Source organism: Sinohyriopsis cumingii, chromosome 9 (genome assembly GCF_028554795.1).
Source record: "Sinohyriopsis cumingii isolate HCF-2022 chromosome 9, ASM2855479v2, whole genome shotgun sequence".
NCBI classification, from domain to species: domain Eukaryota; kingdom Metazoa; phylum Mollusca; class Bivalvia; order Unionida; family Unionidae; genus Sinohyriopsis; species Sinohyriopsis cumingii.
Genome location: NC_142969.1, coordinates 57,316,407 through 57,332,825, shown reverse-complemented (window position 1 = coordinate 57,332,825; position 16,419 = coordinate 57,316,407). Strand labels below are relative to the sequence as shown.

Below are 16,419 nucleotides of genomic sequence, written 5' to 3'. Positions count from 1 at the left end.
AATTTAAGCCCCACTTTCTTTTCCATCTAAACAGATTGCTGTATTGCAGACTTAAATACAAATTTTCACTTAAGTACGGTTTGTGCAATCAGAAGTCAATTAAATACTTTTTTTTTTTACCAAGTCTGACAGGTAATACCAGGGTTTCAACTGAAATCAGGATCTCACTCCTAAGTATCCAATTCAATATTGAAAAATGAATTCAGGATTTCACTCCTACCTAAGTATCCAATTCAATATTGAAAAATGAATTCAGGATTTCATACCTAAGTATCCAATTTGATATTCTGAACTGAATACAGGATTTCACTCCTACTTAAGTATCCAATTCAATATTCTGAACTGAATTCAGGATTTCACTTCTACCTAAGTATCCAATTCAATATTCAGAACTGAAATCAGGATTTCACTCCTACCTAAGTATCCAATTCAATATTCTGAACTGAATTCACTGGATTTCACTCCTAGTATCCAATTCAATATTCAGAACTGAATTCAGGATTTCACTCCTAAGTATCCAATTCATTATTCAGAACTGAAATCAGGATTTCACTCCTACCTAAGTATCCAATTCAATATTTAGAACTGAATTCAATATTTCACTCCTAAGAGGTCAAATCTATATTCTGAACTTAAATCAGGACCTTATTCCTATCTATGTAGTTAATTCTGTGCCTTAACTGAAATCAGCATATTAATTCTTCCTAAGTATCCCATTCTACATTCTGAAATAAAATTAGGATGTCATTCCTACCAAAGAAGCCAATTTCACATCCATAACTGAAATCAGGATTTCCTTCCAACCAAACAAATTCTACATCCTGAACTGAAATAGCAAATTCATTCCTAATTAAAAATCTTCAACATCTAGAACCAAAATCAGAGTTCATCCTACCCTAACAGTAGCCAATTCTACACTCTGAACTGAAATGAGAATTTCATTCCTACCTTAGTAGCCAATTATGTGACATGAAATGATTAGAATGACATCAGATTGAAATCAATCAAACTATGATACATCAGCAGATTTGCTTCCTAATCAAATTAACATGAGTGATTTCTTCTAACTGTTGATGTAAAATCATAATGCTATATTGAAAATCATAATGCTATATACTGAGAATCATAACGCTATACTGAAAATCATAATGCTATATTGAATAAACTGGTTGCAATTGTTTGTTACTGAATAATACAAATTTCTTAATAATCACAGTAACAGTCCTACAAAAAAAATTAATAAAGTCAATTAAAGGTATAGGAGACTTTGGTTAATCTTTAGGATTTAAGACCCATCATATATTAGCCATGTATGCTTTTTGTTGTGGAAAACTGATGTGATCTCAATAAATTTCATACGAAAAATTTCACTCACAAACATTAAACCTCTCTCTGTCTAAATCTGACAAGTTTTAAATACACATTCAGTTGTTATTTTACAGGTAAATTTGATCAGTTTCAAATACACATTCAGTAATTATTTTACAGGTAAATTTGATCAGTTTCAAATACACATTCAGTAATTATTTTACAGTTAAATCTGATCAGTTTCAAATATACATTCAGTAATTATTTTACAGGTAAATCTAATCAGTTTCAAATACACATTTAATAGTTATTTTACATGCGAGAATACCTAACAGTTTTATCAAATTCTTTTTTAAAAAGGAATACTGTAAAATGCTAGTTATACAGACACCATTAATCTCCATTACACATCTTAAGGATGACTGAAAAACCGGAGTATTTCACTTCTGAAAACATTTCTATTTTTAACATAGCAAAGGTTCCAAGCAATTATAGATCACGTTAAAATATATGGCATACATGACAGGTAGTGTCAATTTTTGTGCTACTGTTAGCTGAATATCTATACCAAATACAGGTCATTACCTTGAAAAGTACAGGGAAAATTATCCTATCACTAACTGTACATATAATACCTGAATTCACATTTATAAATTCATCAAATCTGAACAGGCTGGAGATCAAAGACTAATCTTATCAAATACACAACGAAATTTGTACGATAGTGAGTTAAATTTTTTAATCACATAATTATTGTGATCACATCTAAAACTGAAAGCCAAAAAAGCTTATATTACAGATGGTCATAAACCACTCACGATCTATTATAGTCTAATATACTTGATGCTGACGTTATCAATTTCCTTCCAAAAAAAGTGCTACTGTGATAAATAATGAATGAGTACTTTTCATTTTCATCACTGACTAAGAACCAGATGTGACAAGGAAGTCATCAAAAAACAACCACAGTTTACAGTGCTATGTTACACTTTGATAACAAGTGACATCATATCTATGCCCATGTCTTTTCAAACAATCTGGATAATTTTGGGGTCTTTCAGACAACTAATTACCCAGATAAATTCCATGTCTCCTGATGGATTAGGATAATTAAGGATAATCTATAATGAGAAATAAATCTGGCAAACTCTAAAATTATACGTTTTATAACTTAAGAGGTGGAAAGCACCTTAATTTAGTTTACTTTACAATACGAAAATGTTGTTTAAAAAAAAATTAAATTATGATAAACTAAATAATTGAGCACCTGTGCATATAATTTAGTTTTTATTTCCAAAAACTTTCTTTTTCATCACACTAAATATTCAGTCTTTCACTGTGTATCAAAGCTACAGGTGTGTGCCTTCATTTCTATATTTTTCTATTTTAAGTGACACCTCCTCACCCCAATCTGAAAATTTAATTTGACTCATTAGTCATGAAAAGTTCATTAAGAACATGTAATTTAATATATTTACCATACCACAGGTTATGACCGTATATCCATATGCAATGTTAATTGCATTAAAGGTTACTTTTCATTTATCCAATATAAATTATGTTTGCTTACATAAGTGAATCATTTTACAATACTTCATCTCAATAAAGATGCTTGTAGTGTTATTTTACATAGTAGGAGGTAGCTTGGTTCCATGTTCCTTCAAATTTTAGGTAACACAATATAAAACATATAAGGTAACCACTCACTTTCACAATGATTGTTTAGAACAAAGGAGATTATCAGAGTGAAAAGACATTTGAAAGTGTTGATAACTTTAAATAGAATATCAACCTGATCTATGTATTGTTTTACAGATAAATAACAAAAAATATTGGCAAGTCTATTCTAGTGACAAACAATTTAAGAGATTTTTTTGTAAAGGGTCACACAAAGAATGTCAAAGAACTGTGTTGCTCACCATTCCCAATCATGATACACAAAACACCATCAGCTGACATATCCAAACATTCATTAAGATAATATTCATGTACAGTCTCTGACAGTCAGAGTGTGTATTATGCTACTATCTATTAATAATGGTATAAATATCACCTGGTCACATAGAAAATTATTTTCATACAAAGATTTTTCTACCATTTTTGAAAGAGAGCCAGAGGTTAATGCAAATGGCAATTTTTGCATGTAAAAATGTCAAATCGTGACATTTTTATTTATTTTTTACACAGCATTAATTCATTTACAAATGAATTACAAAGAAATAATCCTACAACTTTTAAATAAGTCAACAGCCTAATTTCACTCTTATATCCCTTACTATAATCATTATAATATTTCTCACCCAAAGTCAGTACTGTAAAGGTCACAAATTTTTAACAAGTTCTGATCAGAAATTTTGACATGAAAACTGTGAAAAATGAAGTTTCTGGCTTCAGGAATGGAGTCGAATTTCAATGGGTCCTGAAATATTCCTGTCATATGAAGATGACTGCCATGCCTATAACAGCAAATGTAGTAAATATATCTAGGATCTCTTTTGGAAGAACGAATATTGGCTCTGATGTTATCACCTCTTTAATTGCAAAATACGTTTGAAGCTAATATTCCAGGCCTTTTATTACACTTTCACATTATCCCTCAAGTACTTTTGTGCAATTTTAATGAAGGTATTTTAAGAACAATGTAGTTTAGTCCATTATTCTGAATTTTTGGGGTCAAAAACTATACAGAGCACTGTACAGTACAAACACATCATCAACACTTGAGTAACAAGTACAAAATAAAATAAAAAAGTAAAGAGACATAAGAAACGCATCCAAGATCAGTAATTTTGCCTTCCTCCAGTATTAAATACATTATAGGACCCAATTTCTAGACTGTTTTTGAGCCACCTGATGCCTTGTTTTGTAAGACAGACGGATAGGTTGATATACAAATAGGTAGGTACATGCAGCTTGTGATATTTGCCTATTAGAGCAAATATAAAGGTAGGTAGTAGGTAGGTTTACAGATAGAGCTATTTAAATTCCTCAAGCAATGCTGTGATCGTTACAAAGACATTTTAAATCTCGTAAATTCTAGGTTTCATTTAGGCATTTAAAAGATCCGGATCGGTCCCCAGGGCTATACACAGTATAAGACAGGTGCCCGTTTACCGTTACCTACCCCAACGAACTCCTAAGTAACCATCAACAACGTCGTGTAATCACATTACCATTATTCGTTTTTATAAATTTACTGCCTCTGTAAAGCCTTGTGACTTTATAAATTATTATGGATAATATTTCTGCTAAACAAACCTGTTAAATCCCATTTTTAGCGATATCATAGTTTTCACCGAATGAATGTTGTGTTGCAATCCGCCATCATGGTTGTTCCGTTGAAGGGGCCTCCTCTGGGGGAAATTAACTAACCTGGCTTATGGCCAAAAATCTGCGTTTGATTGTTACAAAGCCTAGGTGTGGATTAAATGATTGAAGTATTGATTTTTGTATTTGCTTTATTAAATTTACGAGATCATTAATTTTGTGTACGAAATCTGCTAGCTGATGATTTTTAATCAAGAATGATAATAAATATAGCAGGAAGTCTATTTACTTTTGTAACGGATTTATGCAGAGGTCATGTTCAAAGACGGTAATTTGATACCCAGTTATTCACAACTGTACATGCTTCTTTTTGACATTTCACTCGAAGAAAAGTCGTACATAAGTAGTAAATAAATAACAATACGTCAAATCGTCGTTCTACGGGCACCTACGTCAACCATATTCAACCATATCCTTCTTGAAAAGTGCACAAGGCAGTGACGGGTCGTCAAAGATCAGGGTGGGAGACTTAATAAAGTGTGTGTGGTTTGTGATGTGATTTGGATTTTTAATGTAGCTTTAACAATTTTTTTCAGTCATATCACTACGATGTCTGCAATGTGGCATGTTATAGTGATGTCAGGCACTGGGGCATCATGCCCATACATGTATATCATGATGTCCCACCCAGTCACATTATCCTAACACCAGGCCGACCTGTCCTAACACTGACCTTTTAATGTTAGTACCATTTTTTTGGTATGACTCGGCCGGGGATCGAACCCACGACCTCCCGCATTTGAGGCGGACGCTCTAACCACTAGGCCACAGGAGCGGTAACTCAATAAAGAGGTAGGCGAGAGGTTTTTGGGACAGAATCCTAAACGTGGCCCAGGGGAGACGTCCCTCGAAGCTTCTGCATTCATAAGTGTTTTCATGTCATAATTTAAAATAATTTTAACCATCTAACTGTAAAGAAAACTTATAAAGAAAAACATTCCAATTGATTTTTTTAAATTCATTTTTATTTTAAGAAAAAGGTGTACCCCCACAGTATTACACAACAAAGATGGTAATAATAATAATAATAATAAGCGCTGTTGTTGTTCTTACTATTGTGATGTTGTGATGATATACATTAGTACGTGAAACAAGAGTACCAAGTCATAATGAATATATATAAAAATTGCAATAATACTAAGATAAGTCAAATTTTTTATTTTCATCAGTTGCATTAAATAAAGGTCATTTAGGATTGTGACGTTCTCACGTATTGGGGTGGGGTTCTCCCAATATAATTTAATTAAATTAAATTGAAAGTTCCACCCTGGCTCGTTAGGTTAGAAAGTTAAATTAGTGATGGTGTAGATTTACAGCTCTGAGCCCCCAGTCAGCAATGCCGACGGTTAAATTATAGAGAACACGAAGATGAAATTCAATCAATAACAATTTAATAAATGTGATAATTTAAAAACGATAACTTCCAATCACTCGTCTTTCCCTCGACCAAGTGACAGCCTAATTCATCCCGTGATTTACAGTGTGAGTTCGATTTTCCCCCTGTCCTTGCATCTACTCATCTATTTCTTCCCGCTGATTCTTCCTTCTTTCCGTTCCTCTAACTCCTTCTTTGTCTGTGTTCCCTCTCTACTATCTCCTCCAGCTTCACTCCAGACTTCAACTTCTCCTTTCTTCTCCTTTCCCTCTCTATTATCTCCTCCTCCAATTCGCTCCTAGACTTCAACTTCACCTCTTCTCCTTCCTTCCTTTCCTCCGTCTCTCTATCCGAGACAACGGGACCAAACTTTAACTGGTCTGTCCCTCAAAGCTTCCTGTGAAAAACCACAAGGCGTTAACAAATGTTTTATCGAACCTCACCTCACACTATAACGACAATTAACCATCAGACAGCTGTCGCTGTTTCGGCCACGCATGCATACACATCGAAATTCCCACACACTTCTTGCAGGGTAAACAATGGCGTAATAACACAGTATCAGCGAATTGTTATACAGACATCAATACATTGCGTCACGTCAGTATATACACATATATATTTAATCTCATCGTACTACAATCTGACAAAATCAGACGCATGTCTGTACATTACAAATATTCAACAATGGCAAAATCTATAATCATATGAACATATGTGTTAGTCTACTATAAAATACCCACATAGGAAATTACAATATTAACTCTTACGACGGCTGGCAAGCTATATAATTCTTTACAAATATCAACTCATTTCTTCAAAATATGCAAACATATTAACAAAACAAAGTAATTCTTCGTACTACGATTCTAGTACTAATAAAGTATACATACGACCTACAATTAAAATGCAGTCGCATTCCCCAAAGACCGAACAAATATCTACTGACCTTTTGAAGCTTTCTACTTAGACCCCGCTCTAAGATTTTCTCGCCAATAACGAATGGCTATTCGGAGTTACGCTAACCTCTTCTCTGGGTAATTTCTCTCAGCGAACTAACTTTTGCCGGAAAACGCAGGGATATCATTCTACCCAAATCAAGGTCTCCCCCCATCTCGATTCTGACTGGGTGGCGCTGTGCCCCTGTCCAATCGTCTTAGCGGCCAGTTCAACCTGTCTGTCTGTTTGCAGGGGAAAGAAGTTAGGACACTCCCACTTCTTCATGCAATTTCTTTTGATCTGGGAACATTTCGACACCTAGGTGATAACTGGCTATCGGGCGCCTCGCAACTCCGATGTCCGGTTTTTCGATTCTGGCCACAACAATCTTACGTAACTGATTAGTGCTAGCCTTCGGCAGTGTTCGATATCAAACAATGACCCGTCAGAATTACCTTGATTATACATGTTTCAAACTGGGCTACTCTGGGTCGGGGTAAACATGACAAGGATAAACAATCTGACAATCCACAGACCAAAAAGTATACGAAGTCTGCACATCATAATTCCTTCCTCAGTATTAATTACAGATAGATTTACCACATTAAAGTATAGTTCCTGATTTACCCTGAAAAAAATAGACATACTTTTTTTAAAAAACAGTTGTCCACAAAAATGGCACGCGTTTAAAACTCTATGATTCATAATTGTTCCTTGCTCTCAATTAACGATGGAATGGCACTTGTAAACTTTAAAGACTAATGAGTCAATTGCTGCTTTTTTTAAAAAAACAAGAAGATTGAAACAGGAATATTGAAGGCTGCTATTGTTTATCTTTGAAGAAAACAAAAATCTGATATGACTAACCCACTTTGGTGTCTTCAATTAATTTGTAAACAAGGCCATAAAAAGTCTTCAATCTATTACGTTTCCCCGCATCATGCAAAAGATTATCTAACAAAATGGATGCAGGCTGATTGTCTCGACACAGTCAAAATCACAAGATTAACTTTCTTTTCTCCAGGATGTTTTTAGCCAGTTAAAGCGACATATTGTGCAACATCTTCAAAGTATGCTCATTTTGAGAGTTGATTTCGAGGTCAGTGTCAGCTGGTATCGTCTACACTGTATCGTCTGGTTGATAAATGATTGCCGTCGAATACAACTTACCTTCTATGTGGGGTTTGTGGGTTAGTAAATGTTTCTTCGGATTAAGAAGGCTGGAGCAGCTAATCCTCATAGTTTTGAAGAAAATGCACTAATCTTCCGGTCCTTACTTAGGGCATGAAGGAATTAAGACATGCCTGATGTGCGAAATTACACAAGAGAAAAAAAAGAACCCACGACAATACAGGTAAATAAGAAAACTACACATAATAAATTTGGTAGGGCAACTATAATTTCGACAATATCTTAGCAGGATAATAAATTACATCACAGAAAACATGAAAAGAGATAACATTCAAAATTATGAAGTAAAAATTCACAATTATGAAATTGACTACGACTTCATCTCCAAAGCTACGTTGTGAAAGAGTGCAAATAAGTATAAGAGATTTTATCAAACTTAGAAGTAATGAAAATCACATAAATATTTATTAAATCGTGGGGATATTTGAAATTATGTCAAATTTGTTACATGGATGGTACTTAAATTACAATATCAATTATGCATTTCCTGGATTATTTTTATCATGCACAAATTGTAGCCACAAAGAATGATAACAAAGTTAATCAAAATTTGTGGGGGTGGGTTGGGTTTGCACCACGTGAATGAAAACATGCATTAACAGATTTTGAAGATGCACGTAATCATGTGGAACACGCTGTTTTCGACGCGATTTTCTAAGAACATTAACTTGACATCTGGTAATAATTGACATTAAACAACACAACTAGATGTCACAGTCTATATTTGAGATACACTCAGCTGTATAATTGTACAAAAATGTAACAGAGATAAACTGATAGAGGAAATGGAGAAAAGAAATTCAAAACATCAGAGATGTAACTAGTTTGTACAGTCAACAGTCAGCTCGCTTACAATGCTATTACAGTGGAGGAAATAAAATAGATAACTCAGATTGACTCAATGTATATGTACATTGTACAATAAAAGCAGATTTTAATATAGTTAAAAACTGAAATAAAAACATTACTTTTGTTTATTCATAGACGCAAACCATGGGCGTATTCAGGAATATGGTTGAGGTTGAGTGGGGTGCCTCAATAAGCAAGAAAAAGGCAGTGGATTGGAACTCAAGGGGTCGAAGCTCGTGCAGTTTAAGCATTTCCAGGACATAATTGTAACCATCTAAGTGTAATTCTGTGCAGAAAATTTACTTTAGAAAATGCTCAGGTTGTTTCGAGCTCAATTGTTTTTTTTTTTTTTGGGGGGGGGGGGAGGAGGGGGCACCAGCTTCGTCCCTACCGCCACCACCTCCCCTCAGTTTTTCACATGTAAGCAGTATACTGTATTCGTATGCGATAAAACAACGTGGACCTTGACTTTTCTAAAACTCGTTTTTTCACATACAGTTTTGAAAAATGGTTTCTAAAGTTTGACAATAACGATTCTTTCAACAAATATAGAACATAGTGCCGTGAGATTTTGGATGGCACTGTGGGGGTGGGGTTCTGGTGACATCTGGTTATGTGCGTTTTGACTTTGACTTAATACAACAGTTGTACCAGAATGAGTCAAATCGGTAAGCACACATTTCATATTTATTTCCATATGTGAAAAATGTCTGAATGGAAAATTCATTACCTAATGATGATGCATTCCCCAAAAAAATACTCACATAGGTACAAAAAATGTAGCCTGATGTGCAGCCATTTTAAAACTCTACTACAAAAGGAGTGGGACTATCGCAAGAGATAAAACAAATATTTGATGGACAATGGGTCTGGACAACATTCCGCTATACACAAACGTGTCTGGGCCGCCTACACCATCATATTATTAAAACTTACAAGTGTCATTATAACTAAGAAAGTTGATACTGTTGAATACTGGATGGAGAACCCTGTCATCTGATGAAATTCATTCTCTGACAAAGGTCAGCCAACAGGTCACACAAGAAAGCAACGGTCTGACATTGGCATGCACTGGCCTGTGTGTAAGATTTTATTTGTGAATTGGGCCCTTAGAGAACACAACTTATTTTAAAATACGACAAATAATTCCGCTTAGCTAAAGTATATGCTTTATTACTTGTTGTTTAGAAGACGAAACCCTCAAAGTGCAACGGAGGAACTGCTGGAGAGAGAGAGAGAGAGAGAGAGAGAGAGAGAGAGAGAGAGAGAGAGAGATGGGGATGGGGGTAAAGTTGGGACAGCACTCGTTCAGACCACAAAGCACTTGAAGAGGATATGGAGTTTGTAAAATCCTAGTTGGTCTCTGGTGGAAAAGAGAAATATAAATGCCAGAATTAATAATCACAGAGAAACGAAAAAGTACATACTTTAAAGAAACACGATTCATATCAAAACAATTTTGATTAAAATAAATCAATAAAAGTACACTTGCTGCTCCTAGTTAATAAGCTATTAAATTCATAACCTACAGGAACTCAAAATTCACCTGAAAGTCAGTATATTTCATTTAATCTAGCCTGCCTTTTTGTAGCATTACCGAACGACGAGTCTACTGGAAAACCGTTCCCTCTTGAATAAATTTCAACAAACTCAAAACACCACCTCAATTATTACTCGTAAACCAACCGTGATTACTAATTTATTTATAAAAATAACAGACCAAAGTCTTCCGTTATTTATTTATTTATTATTCATTGTGTGTAGTGCATTCAAATCCATTTAACAGTACCATCATCAGCATGGTGCAGAGCCTGCAATCCACCGGGGAACTTTGTCAGTCTTTCGTTGTATAATGCGCATGCATGTCATGGTCTATGCTGTTCGTTCTAAATAAACAGCGTTGACCCTGATCTGTCCGGTCTAGGCTATACCATTTTCGCAGATGTGTGAATATATATGCTAGTATACACGGTAGTTGCATGTTGGTGAGAGACTTTCAAAATGACATGCCAAAGATGATGCTAGTGAAACTAATTGTAGCATGCATGATTTTAGCGAGTGTTACGTGATCTTAAACCTTAGATACACATTTCATAAATCTGTAAATAATATGTAACAAACGGTTTTAATTATAGTTTTGAGATCAGATTTTAAATTATTCCTGTAGTAATTGAATTAAGACCACACCCAACATTTTATCAGAAATAATGTTCTATCAGAGTATTAATTAGCAACAAGATATGTCATGGCGAAAGAGGATTCTTGAATTACGAGAGAGAGAGAGAGAGAGAGAGAGAGAGAGAGAGAGAGAGAGAGAGAGAGAGAGAGATGTGGGGCTGGAAAAAAAAACGCTAGTCATGAAGAAATACGAACGCAGAGAGAGAGAGAGAGAGAGAGAGAGAGAGAGAGAGAGAGAGAGAGATTTTCTTTGAAATTGACAGCCTAATAAATTATGTTGTTTGCCCAATATGTATCTGTAATTATGGAGCTTCATTCTCATTGTGTTTTCTATTTCTGTGAGACAAAAATGCACACCATGAAATCTTGATCCTCAAAAGTAAGCGATTACTTTCATTTGCAATTCTTATGTTACGTGTTTAGGCTCTAATAAACAGTACATAAAGAAAGAGTGAAAACAACAAGCAATGAAAATTGAAAAATAATATTTTTCCCTGGAAAAAAAACTGTAAAAATGGGGGGGGGGGGAATAAGAACTTACGATTTTAAAAATCAAATCAAAAAATATTCCCAGAATAATCCACCAATTAAATTTTAGAAGTCCTAGTACTGAAATGTTCTAATGAATTTAAGTTCGAGTCCCGACGGCAAATCCGAAATGGAAGGCGATGACGTATTACTGTAGTCAGTATAGAGCTGATGTGCATACAGTTCTTTGTGAACCACTGACAATAATATTCCGGTGTTTGAATTACCGAATAAAATTTAAAGAAATGTCTTTGTCCATGAATTCTGTATGAGCACTCAAATATTTCCAAGAAAAAGAATTAATCATTTAGAATCCAAACAATCTGAATAAAAATTAGCATATAACTCCAAACTGGCACAACAGACACTTTCCAGTGTAAAGAAAAAAGCCCAAATGAGAGATCGTCATCACAATTAAAACTAACTAACGCGCAATTTCGGAAAACCCAGAATTGCGAAATGGAAGCTGTTTACATATTTTTTTTAATTATGTAGCCCCAGTATGACCTTGATAAAAACCAATAATTTTACTCAGAGAATAAAAAAATAAAAAGCTGTTTACTTCTCTCACTGATTTATAACTATAGGTCGGGAACTATGTCAGCCTTAGGTGTTTACAACTGAACAGTCAAGGTCAAACTATTTTCTGAAAAAAAAATTGAGTTCCTAGTAAACAAAACTACATTATTTTGACATATAATGAAATTAAATATCAACAGATTTTAAAACTCACAAACAATTAAATTAAATCAAAAATAAATTAAATCAAATATACGAAACACAATTCAGAGTAATCAATTTTTTCTCTTCCTGAACATCCATAATGATGCCACCCCTACGACGCTTACGGCTGTGATGTGAAACTTGTAAAATCTAACACATTTGTCTTTTGTATCTCATTGATTTGTCACGCAGAGAAACTTCGTTGGGTCTAAAACAGTGTCGTCATGTTGTTTCCTCGAAATAGCTTATAAAGCGGAATGCTCAGTGAAAATAATATGCTTTCGGTGGTGATACTAACATTCTTCGCTTGACGTACGTTAGCTAAATATTTATGTATTAGAGTTTATCAGCACTTTCAGACAATTTTATTTATCTGGTCCCGATTAAAAGATAAATTTCTTAAAATGTAAATATAAAGAACTGCAGTTTAGCTAAATAAAACCTTCACAATAAATGTAAATACGAGGCAGTAAAAGGTCAAATATAAAGGTGTTAAAATTACTACGGCGTGTATATATATATATATATATATATATATATATATATATATATATATATATATATATATATATATATATATAAGGTCTAGACTTGTTTAATAACAGCATTCCTTCAAAAGGTACAAACGTTTTGTTTTTCGTTGGTTTTTTTCTTCTTCTTTCTTCTGGTGATCCATCATTCGTAGAGTTTCTTAATTTCTCCGTACTAAAGTAAAAGTGCTTAGGACATATGCATTTAACCCTGTCTAAAAGTAGAAAAGAGCGGTGGCTGTGTGCCACAGTCTATCCATCCTTACTCTTGCATATTGTCTTATTGTGTCTGTCTTTCTTTGCTGATCTGTGCGTATCTGTGTTTATGAAGCAAGCCATTTCCTTTCAGGTCAGAAAAGTACCAGCTTTTGTCGACTTAACAATTTGACATTGCGTCTTGATCCACATATTCTGCAATAATAAATTTATGTTTGGCTCTAGACTATGTGTCCCTTGGATATACATTTAGTTCTTATGTAAAATCGTTTAACATAAACTTGTAAGATCTTTTAAAAGTTTATTTTGTTTTCAAACTGTATTTCTTTATTATTTTATATATATATATATATATATATATATATATATATATATATATATATATATATATATATATATATATATATATATATATATATATATATATATATGTGTGTGTGTGTGTGTGTGTGTGTGTGTGTGTGTGTGTGTGTTTAACCAGCATAATAGCTCTCGACTCTATTAAAACAGAATAAAACAAGACAAGACAAACAATGAACACATATTAACACACTGACTTCATTACAGTTTAAGAGGCCCCGATTGGCCGAGTGGTCTAATGCGCTCTTCGTTACGGATCACTGCCATCTCACCTCTGTCTGCGTGGGTTCGAGTCTAGGATTCAACGAATGTGGGTATATGAGAAAGCTTGCCAGTAGCTTCTTGTGGGTCGGTGGTTCTTTCCGGGGTTTTCCCGGGTTCTTCCTCCACCATTAATACTGGACACCATGCATAACCTATCGTGTGCTGAGAAATGGCGTTAAACCCCACAACAACAACAACAACATAACAGTTTATATGACTATGTCGAATGTAAGATTTCTTTTCAAGTTTTATGTTATTGGTTTGAACTTGAAAATAATAATAACAATGATGATAATAATAATAATAATAATAATAATAATAATAACAACAACAACAACAAACTTTCTTTAACGAGGATAACACATTTTTCATAACTGACCCATCTGCCTTGGATATGTTAAAAGTATACAAAAATATCATACACATGCTCAGGTATCCTCGCACACACATACCCACATATTTAAAACAAATGAATATATGTGACTATACTGTTCAACAGACATATATTACTAATGTTCATACATTTCAGTATGACATAAGCCGTATATACGTACATCGAAATATATTACTAATGTTCATACATTTCAGTATGACATAAGCCGTATATACGTACATCGAAATATATTACTAATGTTCATACATTTCAGTATGACATAAGCCGTATATACGTACATCGAAATATATTACTAATGTTCATACATTTCAGTATGACATAAGCCGTATATACGTACATCGAAATATATTACTAATGTTCATACATTTCAGTATGACATAAGCCGTATATACGTACATCGAAATATATTACTAATGTTCATACATTTCAGTATGACATAAGCCGTATATACGTACATCGAAATATATTACTAATGTTCATACATTTCAGTATGATATAAGCCGTATATACGTACATCGAAATATATTACTAATGTTCATACATTTCAGTATGACATAAGCCGTATATACGTACATCGAAATATATTACCAATGTTCATACATTTCAGTATGACATAAGCCGTATATACGTACATCGAAATATATTACCAATGTTCATACATTTCAGTATGACATAAGCCGTATATACGTACATCGAAATATATTACCAATGTTCATACATTTCAGTACGACATAAGCCGTATATACGTACATCGAATAAGAAGACATGGACATACTGTTTATGAACACAATGATAAAGTTCTCTATTCATAGGATTTAATATGCCATTCCACCTGTCAAGAAAAAATCTCTTTAATTATATTTTAAACGAAACAAGGGAATTTGAATTATGTATCCTCAGGGGTAAGGAATTCCATACAGTATGTGCTGATACAGTGAATGAGCTTTTTTAATGGTTGGTTTTCGACCAAGGAATCTGGAGATCGTTGTTATTTGTCGATCGGTGATTACGCTCTGCATATGATGATCTTAGTTCAGTTAGGTTAGAGATAAAATATAAAGAATGATCTTTAAAGACTTATTTGTCATGATTCTTGAAAATAAAGAATGTTTATTTTTGTATGCGTAGCCATTGCAGACATGAAAACAAAACATTCGAGGACGTCATAAGAGGAAGTTTCAGTATTATTCAGGAGGCCCTTTTCTGGAGTTGATCAATTCTAGATAGATTGTAATTGGATGTGTTTCACCATATGGTACGACCGTTGTCAGTAGTTAAGTGGGATACCCTAGGGACAATGGGACTTAGCATTAAAAAGACCCCTGGGACACTCTAGGGACAATGGAAATTTAACATGGAGAAAAATCGTGGGTCACTCTAGGGACAATGGGAATTTAACATAGAGTTTGGGACTGTCTAGGGACAATGGGAAATTAACATGGGAATAGAGTTTGGGTTTGTCTAGGGACAAGGGGAATTGAATATGGGATTTTTTTAAATTTTTTTTTTTAAAAAAAGTTTTTTTTTAAATTTAAATTTAAATTTAAATTTAGAAAAGGGGTAGGCAATGGAAAGGCTATCTCTTTTCGAGAAATATGGCTGGCCCTGAAAAGGGCCTTTGGGTTTATGTTAATATTAATATTAACATAGATGGCATCTGTCACATCTTCTTCTTCTTCTTCTTAAACTCCTTCTAACTACCGGTCCATACACAAGTACCCTCTTGAGACATCCTTGTCTTTCTATGTAAACTCTCCTCATCCATTGACTAGTATCTGTCCTATCAACAACAGTCCACTTGGACCTGACATACATGAGCATGTCTGTCCTAAACATCATGGAAGACACAAGGGTGGATGACTCAACTGTGGTCCACATCTTGAAGCGACGAGAATAGGTGAATCAATGCAGTGAACTGTGCTTATTTATAGGTACAGGAAGGATTGAAACGGATTGAATTCATTCACCAATCCGAACACGCGTTACAAAATTCAGTCAGCTCGCATCCAATCCGAAGAGAGCAGTCTGTGACGTCACGTGGTCTATATAGATTCGCTAGCGCTTGTGTGCAGTCAATCTATGCGACAGTGATTCAACATGAAGGAAACTCAGAAAACGATCCATTGGGGTGCACCAGCAGGGGAGACTGCCCAAGGGAACCCGGACTTACTTTCAGAAGAGGTACACTGGGATTTTGTGGATTTTCTTACCTCGCAAGAATTTGTTCCAGAACCTTC

The 16,419-nt window shown here is 34.2% G+C and overlaps 1 protein-coding gene across 4 annotated transcripts in view; it reads right to left on the bottom strand.

Annotated features, from left to right (window-relative positions):
• The window catches only part of LOC149791874 (serine/threonine-protein kinase DCLK3-like), a 427,773-nt gene that overhangs the window by 128,768 nt on the left and 282,586 nt on the right, over nucleotides 1-16,419 (bottom strand). For 3 of the 4 annotated variants that reach the window (XM_089970376.1, XM_089970377.1, XM_089970378.1), the window contains exon 1: nucleotides 4,567-4,657. The exons of the other annotated variant lie outside the window; for it this stretch is intronic. The gene's annotated coding sequence lies outside the window, so the exon portion shown is untranslated. Of the gene's footprint in view, nucleotides 1-4,566; nucleotides 4,658-16,419 lie in introns of those variants that run through there. 4 annotated transcript variants of the gene reach the window in all.